At 36.2% G+C, this 23388-nt stretch overlaps 1 long non-coding RNA gene across 2 annotated transcripts in view; it reads left to right on the top strand.

Moving 5' to 3' along the window:
• Positions 1–2450: 2450 nt before the first annotated feature.
• Positions 2451–23388, top strand: part of LOC128209655 (uncharacterized) — a 75900-nt gene continuing 54962 nt past the window's right edge. For both annotated transcript variants that reach the window (XR_008257040.1, XR_008257041.1), the window contains exons 1-3: positions 2451–2522; positions 11714–11933; positions 13518–13618. This is a non-coding gene — a long non-coding RNA (uncharacterized LOC128209655). The remainder of the gene's footprint in view (positions 2523–11713; positions 11934–13517; positions 13619–23388) is intronic.

Genomic DNA, 23388 nt, shown 5'->3' with positions numbered 1-23388 from the left:
TACTGACTACCTTGTCTATAATGTACCACATACTGACTACCTTGTCTATTATGCACCACATACTGACTACCTTGTCTATTATGCACCGCATACTGACTACCTTGTCTACAATTCACCGCATACTGACTACCTTGTCTATAATGTACCACATACTGACTACCTTGTCTATAATGTACCACATACTGACTACCTTGTCTACAATTCACCACATACTGACTACCTTGTCTATAATGTACCACATACTGACTACCTTGTCTATTATGCACCACATACTGACTACCTTGTCTACAATTCACCACATACTGACCACCTTGTCTGTTATGCACCACATACTGACTACCTTGTCTTTTATGCACCACATATTGACTACCATGTCTACTATTCACCACATACTGACTACATTGTCTATAATGCACCATATACTGACTACCTTGTCTATTATGCACCACATACTGTATACCCTGTCTATTATGCACCACATACTAACTACCTTGTCTATCACGCACCACATACTAACTAACTTGTCTATCACGCACCACATACTTACTTCCTTGTCTATAACGCACCACATACTTACTTCCTTGTCTGTAATGCACCTCATACTGACTACCTTGTCTAAAATGCACCAAATAATGACTTTCTTGTGTACAATGCGCATTTGTGCACATGCTGACTACCTTGTATATAATGCACCACATACTGACTACCTTGTCTTAAATGCACCAAATAATGACTTTCTTGTCTATAATGCACCACATACTGACTACCTTGTCTATTACACACCACAAGCAGATTACCTTGTATATTATTCACCACATACTGACTTTCTTGTCTATTATGTGCCACATACTGATTGTCGCCATGCACATACTGATTATCTTGTTTATTATGTACCACATACTAATTTTCTTGTCTATTATGTGCCATAAACTGTTTGTCGCCATGTACTGAATGATTTGTTGATTGCAACATGTGCAGTCTATAGGCCACAATAGAGGTAAAGTTCATGTATCAAGTGATGTGTTAATAATTTAATGTGATCAGTTAGAATGTAAAAAAGCTATGGTACATTGTTTTCAATGCAATATGGATTGTTTCAAACAATGAAAAAAACAAAAAAGTATACATAGAATGTGATATGAATTCTAACTGCAATAGTGCATTTAAGATTTTAAAGGACATGATATTATATCTAGTCATATATGACTTCTATTGATTGCCCAGAGAGAGTATAAACATTCTATTAGTACTTTGTCAGGAGTTTCGAATCATCAAAATTCATATCATTCCAAATTTCAATGTAAAATATCCTTTTATATAAATATATATCTCATCATACTTTTTTGTGGTTAGGTTTTACTTTAAAGTTATTGTAAACTGATTGGTAAAATAATCATCAATATACGGGATCGTTTCACAATTTGTAATGATGTTAGACTTACATAAAACCATGTTTACATCAGAAATGAGAATTGAGTGTTTTCATGGGACTTATCGTCAATCGAAATCTGTATAGAGATTTAACCGATGTTCATTATGTTAGCTGTATTGTAGATACGGAGGAATCTGGCTGTAGAAATTGATAAATAGATGTGCCACCTTGCGATTAATTACAGAAGTGTGATAAGTATTTTGAAAACAGTAGAAAATATCAGGTAACCAGTTGAGAGATTGGTATTCGGTCATAGAGTCAATATTTGTCCAACAGAAACAATATTGTGCTGGAAGCATCCTGGTTGGTGAAACCACCAGCTGATTAAGGAAGGGGCTCACATGACATGCGTCCCCTCTAAATTTGTTAAAGTTAACTTTTTTATTTCAATGTCCGAGGAACAATATGACAATAATGCATTTGCATGCAATATTGCAGACTAAATTTCAAGCCCCAATCAACCTATTAAAACCATGTATTGTTTGTGTTCTTTGGGGCAAGCGTACATTCTTTGCGCATATTCAAAGTGCGCCCCCTCTAACATGAAATCCAGAACCCACGCCTGGTAACAGTCAAATAGAAGTGACTCATTGCTTTTGGATTATCCAAAATCTCGTCTCTTTTTTCTTGTGTTTTTTTTCTGTTGAATTTTGTCATGTTTAGGACATTGGAGTCAACAGTTTTGAAGTGTAGTGCAAGTTTGTATGTGACTTCTTGATAATTAATTTCAATGTTTTCTCTTCCTATTTGTCTTGCCAATTGCTTTCACTCAGTATAGATGGCAGACACAAAATGCACTGTAATCTAGAACAAAATTAGTGATAGTTTTTGTCAAAAAATAATTTTAGTCTATTGCAAGCTCTCTTCATGATAATTACTTTAGTTCCATCCTGCATCCATATGTCACAAACACATGAAACAGAAAAGTAGAAAAATGACAAAATGCTTAATGGTGCGACCATATCAAGTTGCGTCATCAAATATGAAAATCTTGGTACGTCTCATGTTTTGTAGGCTGACATCATCAGGGGCGTACCTGAACCGTTCTGTATTGTATGCGCTGACTCTTAATTGCCGTATCAACACTAATGTAAGTTTGGTCTCCATATGTAATATTAGTTTTGTATTCCATTTTCATTCATTCTGTTAGTGAACATTCATTGAATAACAACATTTTTTAACTTGTAGAAAGTTTCTTTTGTACCAGTATTCTTGATTTCGAGAATTAAACATTTGCCATTCTCAAAAACTAAAGTTGATCTGAACATCCAGGCATACTGGAGTACTTCTAGGTATGCCCTTGATCATTCAAAGCTACTGCCTGATATCAACATTCAGAAAGTAAAATGTAAGCCATGACTGGAAAACTGTTCAAAATGTTTGCATCAAATTTGGTACACCTGTTCATAGAAATATTTTACACAAACATTGTTTTTCAATTAAATCAAGTCCTGTCACTAATGCTATATATTTCTTGAGTTATGTTGCTTGATCATATCAACACTGTCATCTAGAGTTATGCCCCTTGATCATACCTGTACTTTCATCGGTAGTAATGCCCCTGATCTTACAGTACTGCCATCAGGAGTTATGACCTCGATTATACCAGCACTGTCATATGGAGTTATGCCCCTTGATCATACCAGCACTGTCATCTGAAGTTATGCCCCTTGATCATACCAGCACTGTCATCTGGAGTTATGTCACTTGATCATACCAGCACTGCCATCTGGAGTTATGTCCCTTGATCACACCAGCACTGCCATCTGGAGTTATGTCCCTTGATCATACCAGCACTGTCATCTGGAGTTTTGTCCCTTGATCATACCAGCACTGCCATCTGAAGTTATGTCCCTTGATCATACCAGCACTGCCATCTGGAGTTATGTCCCTTGATCATACCAGCACTGCCATCTGAAGTTATGTCCCTTGATCATACCAGCACTGTCATCTGGAGTATGTTCTTTTGATCATACCAGCACCGTCATCTGGAGTGGGCCTCTTGATCATACCAACACTGTCATTGGGTGTTATGCCCCTTGATAATACAAACACTGTCATCTGGAGTTAAGCTCCTTGATCATACCAGCACTGTCATCTGGAGTTAAGCTCCTTGATCATGCTAGTACTGTCATCTGGAGTTATGCCCCTTGATCATGCCAACACTGTCATCTAGCATTAAGCCCCTTGATCATATCAACACTGTCATCTGGAGTTAAGCCCTTTGATCATGCCAGTACTGTCATCTGGAGTTAAGCCCCTTGATCATACCAACACTGTCATCTGGAGTTAAGCCCCTTGATCATACCAACACTGTCATAAACAAGTAAGCCCCTTGATCATACCAGCACTGTCATCTGGAGTTATGTCCCTTGATCATACCAGAACTGTCATCTGGAGTTATGCCCCTTAATCATACCAGCACTCCTATCTGGAGATAAGCCCCTTGATCATACCAGCACTGTCATCTGGAGTAATGTCCATTGATCATACCAGCACTGTCATCTGGAGTTAAGCCCCTTAATCATACCAGCATGGATATCTGGAGTTCAGCCCCTTGATTGTACCAGTATGGTCATCTGGAGGTTAGCCCCTTGATTGTACCAGTATGGTCATCTGGAGTTAAGCCTCTTGATCATACCAACACTGTCATCTGGAGTTATGCCCCTTAATCATACCAGCACTCCTATCTGGAGATAAGCCCCTTGATCATACCAGCACTGTCATCTGGAGTAATGTCCATTGATCATACCAGCACTGTCATCTGGAGTTAAGCCCCTTAATCATACCAGCATGGATATCTGGAGTTCAGCCCCTTGATTGTACCAGTATGGTCATCTGGAGGTTAGCCCCTTGATTGTACCAGTATGGTCATCTGGAGTTAAGCCTCTTGATCATACCAACACTGTCATCTGGAGTTAAGCCTCTTGATCATACCTGTACTTTCATTGGTAGTAATACCCTTGATCTTACAGTACTGCCATCGGGAGTTATGGCCTCGATTATACCAGCACTGTCATCTGGAGTTATGCCCCTTGATCATACCAGCACTGTTATCTGGAGTTAAGCCCCTTCATCATGCAAACACTCTCATCTGGAGTAAAGCCCTTGATCATACCAGCACTATCATCTGGAGTAAAGCCCTTGATCATACCAGCACTGTCATCTGGAGTAAAACCCTTGATCATACCAGCACTGTCATCTGGAGTAAAGCCCTTGATCATACCAGCACTGTCATCTGGAGTAAAACCCTTGATCATACCAGCACTGTCATCTGGAGTTTTGCCCCTTGATCATACCAGCACTGTCATCTGGAGTTTTGCCCCTTGATCATACCAGCATGGTCATCTGGAGTTAAGCCCCTTGATCATACCAACACGGTCATCTTGAGTTATTTTTTATGCCCCTTAATAATACCATCACTTTCATCTGGAGTTATGTCCCTTGATCATACAAATACTGTCATCTAGCATTAAGCCCCTGATCATACCAACACTGTTATCTGCAGTTATGTCCCTTGGTCATACCAGCACTGTCATCTGAAGGTACGCAAATGTTTAATAAGATTGCTATATGAAACATTGTTTTGTTAAATGCATCCAATTGGATGTTTAGACTGTTACTTTTCTTCTGTTTAATTTTAGTGACCTCGCAAATGTTGTACTCATGTCTTATTATAATACATGTTCAATAATAGTTCTTTATGTAAGACATATGGATAATGTGGACCTACTTTCAAAGTTTACTTAGTTACTCCACCCAGCACTTCATTTTGGTGCAAAAAATCAGAAAACCAATTCTCAGTGTAAACATTTCGCTTTTCATATATTCCCCTAGACCTAATCTGTCAATATGGATGATGGTGTTCCTAATACAATGCACTTTATGCATTATTTTTGCAAATCACAGTCTTCATGTCTAAACAAACTTAAACCAGCTTTGATTATTTGGTGAGATTATTTTGAGAGCATTTCTATTCATTTTGACAAAAGGTGTTTGCGTAAGTTTTTTTACCATTACTAGTGTCATGGCATTAAAAAAATATTGAATTAGCAGGATAGAGATAAAATTATATCATTTAATGAAGTTCAATGAACGTAAGGCAAAACATGTTTGTGTAGAGCATGTGAACTTCACCCAATTTAATGATGACACTTATGTAAACATGCTGAAATATGCCGAAGTTCTTTTTTAGCCAAACTTTATAGATATTAAATGTTGCTTTAGTCCTATGAAAATATTGCATTTATTCTTTTTCACCTTGCCATGAAACCCTTTTTAAATTCTTAATTACTTTATACAAGTGTTTTTGAAAAATGCCATTACAATGATAAGTGTTTTATTCAAATGTAGGCATATTATTCTTTGATACAGCCCCAATTTATAAATTGTTTGTTTGGTGTTTCCCAATCCACATGATGTGAATATCATAGCTAGGTAGAAGCTGTACATCTGATGATTACAGCCACAAATGCTATACATTTAGAAATTGTTGCTCAGCTGCTTTAAAAACCACACATGCCAAACACTCAGAAGCTTTTCTACAGCAGCTTAGAGCCACAACTGCTATACATTCAGAAGTTGTTGCTCAACTGCTTACAGCCACAAATGCTGTACATTCAGAAGTTGTTGCTCAGCTGTTTAGAGCCACAACTGCTGTACATTCAGAAGTTGTTGCTCAGCTGCTTAGAGCCACAAATGCTGTACATTCAGAAGTTGTTGCTCAGCTGTTTACAGCCACAAATGCTGTACATTCAGAAGTTGTTGCTCAGCTGCTTAGAGCCACAAATGCTGTACATTCAGAAGTTGTTGCTCAGCTGCTTAGAGCCACAAATGCTGTACATTCAGAAGTTGTTGCTCAGCTGTTTAGAGCCACAAATGCTGTACATTCAGAAGTTGTTGCTCAGCTGCTTAGAGCCACAACTGCTGTACATTCAGAAGTTGTTGCTCAGCTGCTTACAGCCACAACTGCTGTACATTCAGAAGTTGTTGCTCAGCTGTTTAGAGCCACAAATGCTGTACATTCAGAAGTTGTTGCTCAGCTGCTTACAGCCACAAATGCTATACATTCAGAAGTTGTTCCTCAGCTGTTTAGAGCCACAACTGCTATACATTCAGAAGTTGTTGCTCAGCTGCTTACAGCCACAAATGCTGTACATTCAGAAGTTGTTGCTCAGCTGTTTAGAGCCACAAATGCTGTACATTCAGAAGTTGTTGCTCAGCTGCTTACAGCCACAAATGCTGTACATTCAGAAGTTGTTGCTCAGCTGTTTAGAGCCACAACTGCTATACATTCAGAAGTTGTTCCTCAGCTGTTTACAGCCACAAATGCTGTACTGAATACAAATGCTATACATTCAAAAGTTGTTGCTCACCTGCTTACAGCCACAAATGCTGTACATTCAGAAGTTGTTCCTCAGTTGCTTACAGCCACAAATGCTGTACATTCAGAAGTTGTTGCTCAGCTGCTTACAGCCACAAATGCTGTACATTCAGAAGTTGTTGCTCAGCTGCTTACAGCCACAAATGCTATACATTCAGAAGTTGTTGCTCAGCTGCTTACAGCCACAAATGCTGTACATTCAGAAGTTGTTCCTCAGCTGCTTACAGCCACAAATGCTGTACATTCAGAAGTTGTTCCTCAGCTGCTTACAGCCACAAATGCTTTATATTCAGAAGTTGTTGCTCAGCTGCTTACAGCCACAAATGCTGTACATTCAGAAGTTGTTGCTCAGCTGCTTACAGCCACAAATGCTATATATTCAGAAGTTGTTGCTCAGCTGCTTACAGCCATAAATGCTGTACATTCAGAAGTTGTTCCTCAGTTGCTTACAGCCATAAATGCTGTACATTCAGAAGTTGTTCCTCAGTTGCTTACAGCCATAAATGCTGTACATTCAGAAGTTGTTCCTCAGTTGCTTACAGCCATAAATGCTATACATTCAGAAGTTGTTCCTCAGTTGCTTACAGCCATAAATGCTGTATATTCAGAAGTTGTTGCGCAGCTGCTTACAGCCACAAATGCTGTACATTCAGAAGTTGTTGCGCAGCTGCTTACAGCCACAAATGCTGTACATTCAGAAGTTGTTGCTCAGCTGCTTACAGCCACAAATGCTGTACCTTCAGAAGTTGTTGCTCAGCTGCTTACAGCCACAAATGCTGTACATTCAGAAGTTGTTCCTCAGTTGCTTACAGCCACAAATGCTGTACATTCAGAAGTTGTTGCTCAGTTGCTTACAGCCATAAATGCCGTACATTCAGAAGTTGTTCCTCAGTTGCTTACAGCAATAAATGCTGTACATTCAGAAGTTGTTGCTCAGTTGCTTACAGCCATAAATGCCGTACATTCAGAAGTTGTTCCTCAGTTGCTTACAGCCATAAATGCTGTACATTCAGAAGATGTTCCTCAGCTGTTTACAGCCACAAATGCTGTACATTCAGAAGTTGTTCCTCAGCTGCTTACAGCCACAAATGCTGTACATTCAGAAGTTGTTGCTCAGCTGCTTACAGCCATAAATGCTGTACATTCAGAAGTTGTTCCTCAGCTGTTTACAGCCACAAATGCTGTACATTCAGAAGTTGTTCCTCAGCTGCTTACAGCCACAAATGCTGTACATTCAGAAGTTGTTGCGCAGCTGCTTACAGCCACAAATGCTGTACATTCAGAAGTTGTTGCTCAGTTGCTTACAGCCATAAATGCCGTACATTCAGAAGTTGTTCCTCAATTGCTTACAGCCATAAATGCTGTACATTCAGAAGTTGTTCCTCAGCTGTTTACAGCCATAAATGCTGTACATTCAGAAGTTGTTCCTCAGCTGTTTACAGCCACAAATGCTGTACATTCAGAAGTTGTTGCTCAGCTGCTTACAGCCACAAATGCTGTACATTCAGAAGTTGTTGCTCAGCTGCTTACAGCCACAAATGCTGTACATTCAGAAGTTGTTGCTCAGTTGCTTACAGCCATAAATGCCGTACATTCAGAAGTTGTTCCTCAGTTGCTTACAGCCATAAATGCTGTACATTCAGAAGTTGTTGCTCAGTTGCTTACAGCCATAAATGCCGTACATTCAGAAGTTGTTGCTCAGTTGCTTACAGCCATAAATGCCGTACATTCAGAAGTTGTTCCTCAGTTGCTTACAGCCATAAATGCTGTACATTCAGAAGTTGTTCCTCAGCTGTTTACAGCCACAAATGCTGTACATTCAGAAGTTGTTCCTCAGTTGCTTACAGCCACAAATGCTGTACATTCAGAAGTTGTTGCTCAGTTGCTTACAGCCATAAATGCCGTACATTCAGAAGTTGTTCCTCAGTTGCTTACAGCCATAAATGCTGTACATTCAGAAGTTGTTCCTCAGCTGTTTACAGCCACAACTGCTGTTCATTCAGAAGTTGTTGCTCAGTTGCTTACAGCCATAAATGCTGTACATTCAGAAGTTGTTCCTCAGTTGCTTACAGCCATAAATGCCGTACATTCAGAAGTTGTTGCTCAGCTGCTTACAGCCATAAATGCTATACATTCAGAAGTTGTTCCTCAGTTGCTTACAGCCATAAATGCCGTACATTCAGAAGTTGTTGCTCAGCTGCTTACAGCCATAAATGCTATACATTCAGAAGTTGTTCCTCAGTTGCTTACAGCCATAAATGCCGTACATTCAGAAGTTGTTGCTCAGCTGCTTACAGCCACAAATGCTGTACATTCAGAAGTTGTTCCTCAGTTGCTTACAGCCATAAATGCCGTACATTCAGAAGTTGTTGCTCAGCTGCTTACAGCCACAAATGCTGTACATTCAGAAGTTGTTCCTCAGTTGCTTACAGCCATAAATGCCGTACATTCAGAAGTTGTTCCTCAGTTGCTTACAGCCATAAATGCTGTACATTCAGAAGTTGTTCCTCAGTTGCTTACAGCCATAAATGCTATACATTCAGAAGTTGTTCCTCAGCTGCTTACAGCCACAAATGCTGTACATTCAGAAGTTGTTGCTCAGCTGCTTACAGCCACAAATGCTGTACATTCAGAAGTTGTTCCTCAGTTGCTTACAGCCATAATGCTGTACATTCAGAAGTTGTTCCTCAGTTGCTTACAGCCATAAATGCTATACATTCAGAAGTTGTTCCTCAGTTGCTTACAGCCATAAATGCTATACATTCAGAAGTTGTTCCTCAGTTGCTTACAGCCATAAATGCCGTACATTCAGAAGTTGTTCCTCAGTTGCTTACAGCCATAAATGCCGTACATTCAGAAGTTGTTCCTCAGTTGCTTACAGCCATAAATGCCGTACATTCAGAAGTTGTTCCTCAGTTGCTTACAGCCATAAATGCCGTACATTCAGAAGTTGTTCCTCAGTTGCTTACAGGCATAAATGCTGTACATTCAGAAGTTGTTCCTCAGTTGCTTACAGCCATAAATGCTGTACATTCAGAAGTTGTTCCTCAGCTGCTTACAGCCACAAATGCTGTACATTCAGAAGTTGTTGCTCAGCTGCTTACAGCCACAACTGCTGTACATTCAGAAGTTGCTGCTCAGCTGCTTACAGCCACAACTGCTGTAGATTCAGAAGTTGCTGCTCAGCTGCTTACAGCCACAACTGCTGTACATTCAGAAGTTGTTGCTCAGCTGCTTACAGCCACAAATGCCGTACATTCAGAAGTTGTTGTGCAGCCCACAATGCTGAACATGTATTTAGAATTTGTTCAAGAGCTCCCTTTACAGACACAAATGCTGTAAATTTAAAATTTGTTCATCAAATGTTTACAGTAAGACATGTTGTACATTCAGAACATGCTTTACAGCTGCTGTATATCCAGTAGTACTTGCAATGCACCTTGTGGTTATATAATGTGATTGGGATTCTTTCATGGTTGAAATCTAAGTATATGTTGATTACAATTTTGGCAATCTACAGAAAGTCTGCCAGCTGTATTTTCTATAGATCTTCAAAATGAGGCTCTAACTTATTTGGTGTTTTTGGTGCATTCGTTCAGAATCTTTTGACTTGTAATTAATGAACAGAAAAATTAATAACTGGCCTACACACGAATGCACACCATGTATATGCTATCTTTTACTACTGACACTGGTTTGACAAGTTAGCCTTCATATCTCAGGAGCAACTTGAAGGATTTTGAAATAACTTGCAACAAATGTTTACCATACTTAGGCAATATGCAGAGAGCATGTTACAACCAGCTCAACTCAAGGTCAAGGTCACACTTAGAGGTCTAAGGTCATATGCCTACATTTCGTGTCCCCTCCATATCTCTTGAACCCCTTGAAGGATTTTGAAATAACTCACCACAAATGTTCACCATATTAAGACAATGTGCAGAAGGGGAGAACTCAGTTTTTTTATTACAAAAGCAATTGTCTAGTTTTTTGTCAGAACCTGTCTCTGTAAAATAAGTGAATAGAAAATTTGAAAAATCATTGATTGTCAATGGCCAACACAAAAATGCAAACACCCAAACTTCTAGGCATTAAGAAATTTTACCTTCAACTTGAATATGAAATTCTGTTTTACAAATGTTTATTATAATGTAACTTGTTTTTATTAGTAAGTTTATCTTTGTTTGTGTTCCAATGATGTCAGATAGATTTGTACCAGTATTATTAATGTTTTTTAGATTGGACAACTGTTATCTATTGAATTGATGTATATAATTTATTTCTTACATTAATCAGACTTTTTATGGCTGTTCGTGATGAATTTTCGATAAACAAGATACATCGTTTACAACTTGTGGTCATTCCTTGAGCACTAATGTGCCTTAGACTATTTTAATATTGTGGAGGTTATGAAAGTTCAAGCGAATCCATAAATGACCATAAATGTTTAAAACCTGTCAAAATTTATAAATGCAAATAGACAATGTTTACAATGTTTTTGACATGTGTATTTAGACAACTAATGAAGGTATTTTTGAATTTCTCAGTATTTGATGTAGACAAAATATTGATACACTAAAGTTACTTGAACATTACAAAGGATATATTTAGATTTAATAAGAATGTTTCTAGCCTTTGTAGTCTAAAATTATTATTTGTTTATTGCCCATATTGATTACAATTTAATTGATTTATCCTAGTTCTGTGAATTTACCTTGAATTGGTCTCAACTTATTGTAGACATTATGTGTTTATTTTCATGGGAACAACATTTGGTACCTTTGTTGAATTGGCGATAAATCAATTTGTTTAATTGATTTATCATTATTTATGTATCAAATCTGTTGATGTTAATTAATATTTATATGATATAAGGACTGGTGAAATCTGTATTCCAGGTACCCAGGGCAGCCACTTTTTGGAGATCGGGGGGGAAATAGGAAGAAAACGGGGGGAAAAATGGATCAAACAGGGGGAAACACAGATCAACAGGGGAAAAAACATAGAGCAACCAGGGGAAACACGAAGAACCATTTCCATTTCTGCGTGATAGCCAATACTTTTCAAAGACAAAGCTCAGGACAGAGATCAAACCTAGGACTCTCTTATCAGGGTCAGGTATGTTGACTGCTCAGATTTTTACAAAACAAATATTATATTTAGATCAAATTCAAGAGTCCAATATGTTGACGCACTTTTTGTTATTAATTATTTACTATTATTGTCCAAGGTAGGATTACAGAATAAATCTTTTGTTGGTCACTGACATAATATTAATTTCACTTCTACTAGACCTGTGCCATGCTAGGAGATAGAAGAAGACCGATTTTCTGTTAGTCAGTGACCTTAACAATCCTGCCAAGAGGCTTTAGCTGGTCAAGAAATGGTCAGTTCAATGTTCTCTATAGACACTTTCCATAGCAGTCACCAACCTCTTACCATATAATTATGGTGCAGAGGTTTTCTCCCAGCAAATTGCCAGAACACATCTAGTATGATGTATGAATTGTCTATATCCGTTTGTATAGATTTACTGTAGCTGTTTATTTTGTAGGCGATGGCAGACAATGATGTGCCAATATGATTTTGCAGGGTCAATGACACTATTCTGGACACTTGTGGCTATTGCTTGTAGCAGTGGTCAAACCCAAGCACTGATCAGTGACAGGATTCAACCACATGTTAATAATAACATTTTCATGCCAATTTCCAGGGTCAAGTACTTTGACCACATAGATTTTAAGCCACAAACATATTGTGAGATTGACAGTCACGGTCCAATATGTTGACCACTCAGAATAATTAATAATTATTTATCATTACTAAAATGATGATGATTATAATTATAATTATTATTATTATTATTATTATTATTATTATTATTATTATTATTATTATTATTATTATTATTAATATAATCATCATTATCATCTTCATCATCATCATTATTTTTATCAACATCATCACCATCATCATCATAATTTTTATTATCATCATCATCATCATTATCATTAAAGTTATAATTATGACTTATTATTATTATTATCATGACATAATCATCATCCTCATCATCCTCATCATCATTGTCATCATCATCATCATCATCGTCATCATCGTCATCATCGTCATCATCGTCATTATCGTCATTATCATTATTATTATTTTTATTATTATAATCATTATAATCATGACATTATCATCATCCTAATCATCATCATCCTCATCATCATCCTCATCCTCATCATCATCCTCAACATCATCATTATCATCTTCATTATCCACATCATCATCATTATCATCATCATCATCATCATCATCATCATCATCATCATCATCATCATCATCATCATCATCATTATGATTATTTAATACCATCCACCAGGTAGGATTACAGAATAAGTGTTTGTTGGCCACTGACAAAATAAAGGCTTTACTAAACCTTAGTCCTGTACTATGCTAGGAGATAGTAGAAGACTGATTTTCTGTAACAGTCAGTGACCTAAACAATCCTGCAAAGAGGTAGATCAAGGCTTTAGCTGGTCAAGCAATGGTCAGTTCAATATTCTCTAGAAACACTTTCCATAGCAGTTGTCAACCATATGATCTTTTGCAGCAAATTGCCAGAACACAGTCTGATGCCATTTAAGAAGTATGATGTAATGTCTATATCCGATAGACGTCCTATAGCTGTTTACTTTGTAGGTGGTGGCAGTCGTTTGTCGGCCGAATGGGTTTTGCAGGGTCAGTGACACTATTCTGGACGCTTATGGCTAATGCTAGCGAAAGTGGTCAATCTTAAGAAGGTCAGTGACAGCATTTAACCATAGAGCTTTTTACATGGGCATTCATGTTATTTAGAACATTTGTATGCCAAAGTCAATGTTTGTTTAAAATCTCTTAATTTTAGTTCTGCTTTTGTTTGTTTTAATTTCTATGTTTCCTCCAAGTTTGATCAATGTCTTGTTCTACAAACACATTAATAAGTGCTTTTTTCGTAAATCTCCCCTGATGAAATAGCCGCAGTTGGAGACAAGAGAATCTGGTTTATGCAATAATTTTACGTTTAATCACTAATCTAATGGCTGTGAGTCATTCTGCATATCGTACATGACCCCCGTAAAAGTGAATGCAAGCAAACAGCTAATTCCATAATCCATTCACTTGATCCACCATTTCCGCTCCACAAAAGTTGCCATCCAAACTTTCGTAATCATTTAAGATTTCAAAAAAAATCTCATGTTTTGCTGTATTACAAATAGTTCTAGATAGAATTTATTTGCCTACAGTAAAATTGGTATGAAATAATCAAGTTGTTATGCACTTATTGCATAAAGTGAAGTGGGGGCTATATAATGGAGTAACGAGTTGTCACGTCAGTTTGTGTGTCCGTCCAGTTTTTATTGGGTCCATATCTTTCTCATTCATGGTTGTATTTCAGAATTATTTGCCAGAAGTGGCAACTATAGCATGAGGATATGTTTTGCACAACACCCATATCCCTACCTAAATTAAAGTCAAGGTAACAGCAACATTCTGAACTTAGGATTCTTCTACATAACCCTTACCAATAGTCTATGTCCGGTCCATATCTTTCTCATTTATGGTTGAATTTTATAGTATTACAAGTTACTAATTTGAAGTATCTATTGTTATGGATATAAACGGCTTATGATCATTTAAATCTTGTCTCATTGTCATACAAAAATACATTAACATCAGTGTGATTATAAATTATAATAGAAAACATCTTTATAACAATATCTCAGCAAATAAATATGTATACACTGCACATCATATTTCTCAAAACTAAAATTTGAAATCTGTGAAGTTAATTTTACGATTCTTGCTGGATGATTTTTATAGGAGTGTTTGCTCCATTTTAACATGAGATGCTTTTTAAAGCTGACAATGAGGCTATTGTTTCAAAAAGCACAGATCTTTGTCATATCCCTCACATGACAGTAAAACAAACATCTAGTTTGGCAGCAGTAATCCGGGCTTCTGATTTATCAGTATTTATATTTGACTTACTATTTGGAGAATTAGATTTGCGATGGGTGTCAGAATGGAAGATGTGTGGATTCAGAAGACCCTGCCATGTCGGTTTACCGCTAGCAAATGCCTTGATGACAGTTGAACTCAGAAGTGATATTTGCAGTTTGATGACTTAATACCAGCAATAATCTTATGTGTATGATTGTACTTAAGCACAAAGAAAAAGCCGATGACAATTTGTAATTTTGTAGCTTTTGTACGAAAAATATGCAAGTAACGAAGGCATTTGGGACATTCTCTGCTTTGTCTTTGCTGTGAAATTATTGAAAAGATAACCGTATAAGAATGTTAGTAAGCAACAGAATGCTGTAAAAGAATTTCTAGATTAATTGGTCCAATATGCTGTGAAAACTGTGCAATTTATTATTTGTGTTGCATCATTTAACGTCTGTTCTTAACATGTTATAGTATGAGGTAAAACAACATTAATGGGCCGATTGTTTGCAGAAATTTGTTTAAGTTAGCAATATTGATAACATCATCATTGTTTACTTTCAAATCTGTAATTATTTGAAAGTTTTGCATGGACACACAATTGTGATCTGCTGAACTTTTTTATAAATTGTGACACAGCTGTTTTAGTTTTGCTTGCTTAATTGAAATTGATGAGCACATCATGAATGTTTGAACATTTAAAAGAAAAAACAATGCCAACAACAACGTAGTAAACTCGTACAAAGTTTGGAACAATTTTCCCAAAAACATTTTCAAAATGAACAGATTATTTTAAAGCTGCACTTTCACAAATTAAACGTTTTTCCAACTTTTTTACTTTTTCTCTTGGAACGAGCAAATTTTTGTGTAAATATCTGCAAACCAGTGATGAAAGACTGCTGACAAAAGATCAGATCGCAGAATTTCATATTTCCATTACAAATTTAATGTTTTATATATGGCTTAAACCGTGACTAAAGGTTTAAGAAAAATGCATAAAACATGGTCTGCAGATATTTGCGCTAAAATTGCTCATTCCAAGACAAAAATAAAAACAGTTGTCACAACGTTCAGTCTTCAATCTGTGAGAGTGCAGCTTTAAGTTCAAAATTCTTTAATATCAGTAATTCCCCTCCACATTGAAGCAAACAATAGCTGTCATGCCTTTAATCACTTTTTAATTGTCAATGTTCATTCTCGTTACCTGTTGTGCAGGGAATATTATTAATGAAAAGGTCTTTTCAATATCCTGTAAGCTGGTGTTAGTTTTTCACCTGTAGGCAGTGAAATGTCAGCCCGTTCCTGAAAGGGGAGGAAATGCTCTCGCCTCATGTCCTGTGTCAATGCAAACTTTTTTTCAGTATCGCAAATCGGTTATAAAATCTCCATTCACATAACTTGCAAGGAGAGTGGCGCGCTTTGCATGTCAAGAAATTGTGATTCTTAATGATTCCTTTCTTGGTCAGACCATCCATGATAACGTTAAGATGTTTAGTATTTCAAAATGCCGAGGATATTTCGTCTCTTATGTATGTGGAAGTTGACAATGGCCAATTGGTTCCTGTTCACTGAATTCAATGACATCAGAGGCAGATGGCTGCGGTTAAACTCATAAACAACCGCACATCTATTCACTAGGTAAACATTTACAAAGCCGTAAAAACTAGTGACAGTATCGTAATGTCGCTTTTATTTGCGCTTTGAGTATTTTCTTGTTATTAAACTTAAAATTTTACTGTTTCATAGTTTGTGCATTATTAAAGTCATAAAAGTGGAATGTTTACCAATTACTAGCCATTAACTTGATCATATAGTGGCATGTAGTGTCCCCTTAAGATTCGAGACTTATAATGATCATTAACGCCGTTGTTCAAGGTTTTTCCAACTACATGCTTTTTAAGTATGTTTTACTTTCAAAGCAAGGCGTTTATGATTTATTGATTGTGGGTTTTGCACTAAAAACGTTTTAATTGAACTGCTTGAGGAAATCTACGTATTGCGCAGTGGTTACTGTGTTCAGTGTTCAACTTGGCCGAACAGTGGAAAAACGTGATCAAAGAGTCTTGCTTTTAAGAGACATAGTTGTCAACAAAACTGTAATTAACAAAGATTATGGAAACTAAGCATTTTATTAATACACTTCTCAGGGACATTTTGTATTGATGTATACAGACTATGAACATTAAACTTTATATGCAGATAAATGATGTCAAAAATATACTTGGTGCTCTTTTGTAAGTAATGTCTATCTGAGAAGAAATACAGCTAACACAATCCTAACATTGCTGTATTTCTTTAGCTAGAGGGTTATGGGATGTGCCCTCATGGAGACCAGAATGTGCACCCTCCTGCCTTCAAAGAGTTAAATGCTGAAGATTATCAAATATTTCTTTTGTTTTGTTTAAACATGAAATATAATTATGAATTCAAACAAACTTCATATATTCAGTAGTTGAAACCTAATATTTCTTCAAACAAGCACTATTTCTAATATTTTCTATGAAATTCAAAATGCTTAAATTATTCACTGCCCGATACAGTGTGCCCTTTTGTTCCTCAGCACCCTGGCCCCTTTCTGTAACACCCTGTCCCCTTTCTGTAACACCCTGTCCTGTTTAAAACCTAGCTAAAACCCAAGCTGCACATGTTTGTATATATGATCTTATTTGAGTTGCAATTTGATACAAACACTTATGCAAAGATTTTACAAAAAGTCATAAAGCAGCCTTTGCGGATGTTTAAAACTTTTCCATTACAAATTCCATAACTTTTCTGAAATGGCAACTGATGAATGATTCATGTCAAATTTGTCGCCAAAAATGAAGATTGTGATTCATTTACAGTAAAAAGTTTACAAGTTTCCCCGCTATTAAAATTAGGAGGACGAAAAGGTCAATTGTACTATATGAAAATGAGAAATGGTAGTATTTATAATGCATGAAACAAGAAACATCATATAAAAAATATAAAAGTCAGATACTGCATTAGATTATTGTTCCTAACTTACCTTACATCCAGAACGGATCCAGGATTAGACGTAAGAGGTGGCATAACTTAGGAGCATAGCCTTTTGACTTGCAGCCCTTTCTAAAAACAGAAAATTATTTAAATAGTTAAAAATGTTGGCAGGGAGTACTCCCCCCAGAAATTTTATCTTTTTCTAGTTAAAAATAGTGCAGTTTGGGAGTATTTTATTACTTTTTGACTTGCGGCCCTTTGCGAACCGAAAATTATTTGGTTAAAAATGTTGGCAGGTTTTTTTTGGAGTATTCCTCCCTGAATTTTTTTAACTTTTTCTAGTTAAAAATAGTGCAGTTTGGGAGTATTTTATTACTTTTTTCTCCTATATTGAAATAAAAAGTAAGCTTGGACAATTTTAAGGCGGGTGCGCACTGGTGCCCCCCACTCCCTCACCCAGGATCTGCTTGTGTACAATTATGTACTTTTCATTTTTGGTATGCTGTATTTAGGAACTTTCTATGTTTTGGTACCGAATATGTATTAAGGAAAGTTAGTTTGCAGGGGCATGACGTGACCATCAGAGCCTCTTATTACTTCTTAAAAATCCTTTCCTGATCAAGTGCAGGTAAACATAGATTTCCTTCTTTGAAATTCACGAGCCCAGAGTCCAACAGAGAGGTGATTGTTGGAAGGTCTCCTAGTCAATGTTTTCTCAAGAGGTTGTGACTTATGCTTTTAGAGGCGAATGTTTGAGCAAACACAGTGACGTACAAGCACAATTGAGATCAAACGTTACCTGTATTGAAACGTGAATGTTTGAACTATCCTTACGAGCCTCCCCCACCTAGATTGTGAACACACTGACAAATGTCTCCCTGATCACTCACGTTTGGAAGTGGTCAAATTTACTGCACTTTAATGGTTCAAGATGAAATCTATCAGCCATAATTACTTTACCATAATGATAACTTATCAGTTAATTTGAACGTCATATAAAGCACATATTTGGCACAAATATCTAAGAGTACGTAGGGAATATTTTATTGGGAGATCAAAAAATAGCAAAATGAATAAAATATTTTACTATATTTTGCGAACATTTGCAGTTTTGTACAAGTTATTATTTTAAAATTGTCATCTTGCATATTGCTCATCAATAAATGATTGAATGAATTATTAAATCAATCTTGCAAGTCAATGCACTGTAAATGTGAAAAGATTTACTGCTGTTTGTGAAAAAATTGTTTGTTTAAAAACGCTGAAGTGTTTGGTGAAGAATAAACGAGTGGCTGTTATTTATTAGATATTGTTTGTAATGTATATATATATCTATAAACATCTGGTCATAAAGCATGAAATTATGAATCATTGCCGATACTTTATGCCAAAAAATAGTGAAATGTTTACACAAGTCATTGAGAAAATGATAATTTTTTATTTTATATTGTTGTTGCCCAATAAAAGTGCATAAATATTGTGTATATATACGTATATACATATTTTATATACAGTGAATTGTAAATCATATTCCTCCTTTTTTCTGTAATTGCATTTTGATAAGCCTATTAATAAAGTTATTGTCTGCAACGATCAATTTTTGAAATTATTGCTTTTTAATTGTGAATCTAATAAGCTTTGTAAAATATGAGTGTAAATTAACATTTAAACTTTACTTTTTTGTATTGAAATAGTTTTTGTCTGTTTAATTTAAATTCAATTACTGTCACATTTTCAAACAAAATTAATAAGTTGCCTTGTAACCCAGGAAATGGGCTCTTAAAAATTGGATGTATTTTGTGTATTGAAATTTTCTGTCATCTTTAAACAAATTTATGACAAACAGGTCTTTGAATGAGTGATGAAAAATTTCATTGAGTTTTCAAATCACTGCAAAGCACTGTAAAGCATGATTTATTATCATCTGCACAAGGTACAGCATTTTTTATGAAAACTTTAATGCTTGCACAGGAAACGCTCAAGGTCAAAATCATAAAAACGATTATTATTTCTGTGACATGCCTTAAAAATAAAGTGGTTGCTAAGTCATTAAGGCGCATACTGTTCAGGTTTTGAGGTTGGCCGGACATTTATCCTGTAAATGGCTGCAAGGGAAAAAGAGGGCATACCAAAATCGTCCAGGAATTAATTAATTAGGATGTTGTGTTTGATTTAAAAGGTGAAGGTGATAAGACTGTTTTCCAGTGTTATCTTTTACAAGAGAACCTATATCACCTTATAGCATGCACTATTGCCCAAATGTGCAGAACTTTGTTAAAGTTAACAACATTGTTAATGGCACTTACAATTAATTATAATGATGCTAACAACATTTCTAACTTTTAAAAGTGAAATCGAGATTGTTCAGAACATTGTACAAGTTAACATTGTTGTTAACAGCATTAAAAGCTAACAACATTTAATTAACAATATTGCTAACTTTAAAAGTTGAAATCCCAATTTTTCAGATTTTTGTTTAAAGTTAACAACATTGTTAATGGCATAAAATTGTTCTGTAAACTTCTTCCAGGTTAGTCAATAGTTTAAAGTTAACAATGATGGTGTTAGCAACTTTGTTAATTTGAGGTAAAAAAAAAAATCAAGATGTTATGATGCAAAATCTCGGCCATAGCAAATATTCAAATGAAACATTGTTTTTTGAATTCTTAAGATTTACTTTTGTTATTACAAGTAACTTTGCATACAATTAAATGTATGTGAAGAAGTAGTTCCAGAAGTTGCTGTGATAGGCAATTTATTTTGTAGTAGTATAAATCTACTCTTACAGATTAAAGTAATGAATAAATTGTTGTTTTTGTCCTAATAAGTAATATTAATGTGATGTTTTGAAGTTGACATTTAAAATATTACATCTTAAATCATTCTTTGGATTTAAGAGTTTAACTACAGTTCTGTTGCACGATGATTTATATTCATTTAAATTGGCGGTTAAATAAAAAGCAATTTCAAAAATTTGGTAACGAAATTAGAATATCTGAATTGTCAGGCCCACCTATGTCGGCATTTCCGCGAACGGAAGGTTAATAAAAATAAAAACCCTCTTTGCATTATATTAAGTTTAACGAGTGCTTGCAGCTTTCATGCATTTCTAAGTTTTTTTCAAATCCATTGACAGTAAATAGCTAGCTCTATGATCATACGTTTAATGTGGTTAGAAACTTCATTTGTTATATCTTTTATTTATTTTCCGAAAATAAATGCTGGGTTTTTTTCCTGTCTGTTTATAATTTTATGAAGAAAAAAGATTATAATGCTAAATACTGTATATCAAAAGTATTAATAATGATGCTTATATTTAACGAAATAAAACATTGCCAGTATCAGAATAATCTTCAGTGTATTTATTTGTTTTTGATACTATATCAATGTCCTTGTGATTGTGGTAAACATTTTGTTTACAATGTGTCTGTCCGTCTGTACATTTCATCATCACAGCATCACGCCACGGCCATGTACATCTGTACATAAAGTTTTAAGCGATTCAAGATCTCAGTGAACTTTTAAACAAATGACTTTTTTTGCATACTTTTTTGTTTATAATTGCCAGCTACATTTTTCTCTTTTTTTCCCATTCTTTTTTTCCCATTTCTTTTTTTAAGATTTTTATAAAAAAAGAAAAGATTTTATTTATAGATATTCCATAAAAAGAACATGTATAATGGTAAAATTGCATGATGTACGTAATACAGTTGATGACAACAGAATGTTTGTGATTGTCATATTGTTTCATTTTTGTTGATACAAGATGTATTTGTTGATGCTTTTGTCACTTTACAGCAACAAAACTCTACAAGCATATAATTAATAAAACTATAATGACATTTAACTGTAAAATGTGCAATAAACATGTTCTATAGCGTGTTATATTACCCAAATTCAGGTTTCAACATTCAATGCTAAAAAATTGTAAGTGACTCACAAAGTCGTCAACACACCAGGTAGGACTAAAAACATCAAACATGGGTTATACAAGGAACATCAACACACCAGGTAAGACTAGGGACATCAAACATGCGTTATACAAGGATCATCAACACACCAGGAAAGACTAGGGACACCAAACATGCGTTATACAAGGAACATCAACACACGCCAGGTAAGACTAGGGACATCAAACATGCGTTATACAAGGAACATCAACACACCAGGTAAGACTAGGGACATCAAACATGCGTTATACAAGGAACATCAACACACCAGGTAAGACTAGGGACATCAAACATGCGTTATACAAGGAACATCAACACACACCAGGTAAGACTAGGGACACCAAACATGCGTTATACAAGGAACATCAACACACCAGGTAAGACTAGGGACATCAAACATGCGTTATACAAGGATCATCAACACACCAGGTAAGACTAGGGACATCAAACATGCGTTATACAAGGAACATCAACACACACCAGGTAAGACTAGGGACATCAAACATGGGTTATACAAGGAACATCAACACACACCAGGTAAGACTAGGGACACCAAACACGAGTTATACAAGGATCATCAACACACACCAGGTAAGACTAGGGACACCAAACATGGGTTATACAAGGATCATCAACACACACCAGGTAAGACTAGGGACATCAAACATGGGTTATACAAGGATCATCAACACACACCAGGTAAGACTAGGGACACCAAACACGAGTTATACAAGGATCATCAACACACACCAGGTAAGACTAGGGACACCAAACACGAGTTATACAAGGATCATCAACACACACCAGGTAAGACTAGGGACACCAAACACGAGTTATACAAGGATCATCAACACACACCAGGTAAGACTAGGGACACCAAACATGGGTTATACAAGGATCATCAACACACACCAGGTAAGACTAGGGACACCAAACATGGGTTATACAAGGAACACCAAACATGCGTTATACAAGGAACATCAACACACCAGGTAAGACTAGGGACATCAAACATGCGTTATACAAGGATCATCAACACACACCAGGTAAGACTAGGGACACCAAACACGAGTTATACAAGGATCATCAACACACACCAGGTAAGACTAGGGACATCAAACACGAGTTATACAAGGATCATCAACACACGCCAGGTAAGACTAGGGACATCAAACATGGGTTATACAAGGAACATCAAACATGCGTTATACAAGGAACATCAACACACACCAGGTAAGACTAGGGACACCAAACACGAGTTATACAAGGATCATCAACACACGCCAGGTAAGACTAGGGACACCAAACATGGGTTATACAAGGAACATCAACACACACCAGGTAAGACTAGGGACACCAAACATGGGTTTTTTACAAGGAACATCAACACACACCAGGTAAGACTAGGGACACCAAACATGGGTTATACAAGGAACATCAACACACACCAGGTAAGACTAGGGACACCAAACATGGGTTATACAAGGAACATCAACACACACCAGGTAAGACTAGGCACACCAAACATGGGTTTTTTACAAGGAACATCAACACACACCAGGTAAGACTAGGGACACCAAACATGGGTTATACAAGGAACATCAACACACACCAGGTAAGACTGGGGACACCAAACATGGGTTTTTTACAAGGAACATCAACACACACCAGGTAAG

Source organism: Mya arenaria, chromosome 11 (genome assembly GCF_026914265.1).
Source record: "Mya arenaria isolate MELC-2E11 chromosome 11, ASM2691426v1".
NCBI lineage: Eukaryota > Metazoa > Mollusca > Bivalvia > Myida > Myidae > Mya > Mya arenaria.
This window is presented reverse-complemented; position numbering and strand designations above follow the sequence as displayed.